This window comes from Scylla paramamosain, chromosome 14, assembly GCF_035594125.1.
Source record: "Scylla paramamosain isolate STU-SP2022 chromosome 14, ASM3559412v1, whole genome shotgun sequence".
NCBI classification, from domain to species: domain Eukaryota; kingdom Metazoa; phylum Arthropoda; class Malacostraca; order Decapoda; family Portunidae; genus Scylla; species Scylla paramamosain.
Window position 1 is genome coordinate 12,967,423 of NC_087164.1, and position 2,500 is coordinate 12,969,922.

General features: G+C 42.7%; 1 protein-coding gene across 1 annotated transcript in view; it reads right to left on the reverse strand.

The window, feature by feature from the left end:
- LOC135107122 (AT-rich interactive domain-containing protein 3B-like) overlaps positions 1 to 2,500 on the reverse strand; it is a 63,936-nt gene that overhangs the window by 16,174 nt on the left and 45,262 nt on the right.

Here is a 2,500-nt window from a genome sequence, read left to right on the forward strand (position 1 = left end):
TGTGTGATGATCATTGCGCGTCTAAGGTTCAACATTTATGATCAATCCTCGAGGTGAAGGCGAAGGAAACGTCAACCCAACCTTCTCCTCTCCTCCTCCTCCTCCTCCTCTTCCTCCTCCTCCTCCTCGCCTCTCTCTCTTCTATTCTCTCATTCGGATCTTGTATATTTTTTTTTCTTTTGTTGTCCTCTGCCGTACTGCTTGTGGGAAAATCCTTCTCCTTTCTCTTTCAGACTAGCATAACGTCTTTGTGTTCCTCCTCCTTATCTTTCTACTCTTCCTCCTTCTCTAACTACTACTACTACTACTACTACTACTACTACTACTACTACTACTACTACTACTACTACTACTACTACTACTTCTACTACTACTACTACACTGGTATTCTTTCCAGACTCCGCTCCTTTTACCACTCCTCACCCACTACTACAAACTACATACTAGCTACTCTTCACTACCACCACCTTCCTGTGCCTCTGCTACACCTCCACTCACTCCTCTCACTCCTGCTAGCTCCGCCCCCCCAAGCAGCGAACCTCACACACCTCTCGTGTTTAATGGCTGTTTTATACCGCCATCATGAGCGTGCGGGGCCTGGTGCGGGGAGCAGGGCGCTGGAGCATCTTGTACCTTCCCGTTCCCGCCCGCTAACAACCCTCGCGCTGCCTGCCCCCAAACTCCCTCGCTGGGGATGATGGGCCTGCGCGCTGTAGTGGTAATGTCGTGTCATTTGTCTGCTGGGGTCTTCTCAGGGTCTCTCGGGTGTCTCTGGGGGTCTCTAAGGGTCTCTGGGTCTCTCTTTCTCTGTCTCTTTCTCTCTTTCTCCTCGAGGCAGTGAGCGTACCCCGAGTATCAATTGTGGAAAGTTGTGAATTTTTTTTTGTTTTCGTTTGTGCTTGCTCTCTCTCTCTCTCTCTCTCTCTCTCTCTCTCTCTCTCTCTCTCTCTCTCTCTCTCTCTCTCTCTCTCTCTCTCTCTCTCTCTCTCCACTCTCCAATAAAAGTGGCTTAGCTTAGCAAGGTCAAGTTGCGGGACGAGGCACAAAAGTACAAAAAGTCGATACGTTTTACTCTGACTCCACTGACGCATGAGGGCACCGAAGTCATGTCTGTCTTGAGCGGCGCCTCTGCTTGAATATTAAGAGGAGGCTTAGCATACTAGGATCAAGGGAAGCCGTCCTCACTGGTATAAACATTCAGGAATTTGCAGCTTTATTCAGAGCATCGGGAGAGGAGCGAAGGAGTGAAGTCTACGCCTGATAAGTAGAGATTAGCAAGGCTTCCTCTGCTCAGCAACGCAAGGCTAGTGACATGCAGGTTCAGTTTGTGAGGGATGGACTATACTGAGTTATTACTAGAGGGTAAAGAGGATATGGGTGTAAAGAAGAGAGAGATGTGGAAGATTAGAAAGAGGAGAGTGGGAGGTTCAAAAGTCAGTAATTGGAGAAGAAAGTTGAAAAGGGAATGTGGAAGAAAAGTAGACAGGATAAAAGAAAGGACTGATAAAAATGATATGAAGGGGAGATTATTGAGAAAAAGAGAAATTAAGGAAAAGACACAAAGAGGATTGTGCAAGATTTGAGAAGAGTGGAAAAATAGGATTAAAGAAGAGGTAATGGAGAGGATACGTGGAAGATTACGAATGTGGGAAGGAGACAAAAGAAAGATTAAGAAAAAGTAGATAGAAAGAGAATGTAGAAGATTAGCAGGATGGGATGAATAAAATAATCAAATGAAAAAGGAGCTGGGGGAATATGAAATGTGGAAAAAGAGGAAATGAAACACCAGGAAAAAAAAAAGATAGAAGAGAAAGTAGAAGTATAGAAAAATTAGATGGATGAGATGACAGAAAGGGAATATTGAGAAAATGGGAGATAGGAAGGGTAAGAAACAAAAAGAAATACCTTGAAAATAAAAAATCATACGAGAAAAAAAAGATAACTATTGATAATGGGAACGAAATACCAGTAGAGATATTTGTAGAAAAAAAAGAGAAAAGAATAAAAGCTAGCGACATATTTATACGAGTTAGGGAAAGTGAGACAGTTATGAACGGAGGTATTCGTAATTGAGATATTTCAGCTGAAGTTAAACCAGGTAGCGTTGTAAATATAGGGAATAACTGAGAAGTGGGAACGGAAGGAATTGAGGGTAGGAAGCATGGAAATGTGGAGGAGGAAGAGGAAGAGGGGGGAGGAGGAGCAGGAGGAGGAAGAGGTAATATTTCAAAACGTGGAAGTGAGGTGGTCATAAATTAAGAGTTTACCCAATTTAAGAAGGAGTTTACTGCATCCTCGTTAATTTATACCAATCCGACATGCTACTACTACTACTACTTCTACGACCACTTCTACTACTACTACTACTACTACTACTACTACTACTACTATACTATTACTATTACTATTTTTTCTGCTATTATTGCCTCTACTACTACTACTTTCACTGTTTCTACTTTTGGTGTTTGTACTACTACTAATATTACTACTACTACTACTA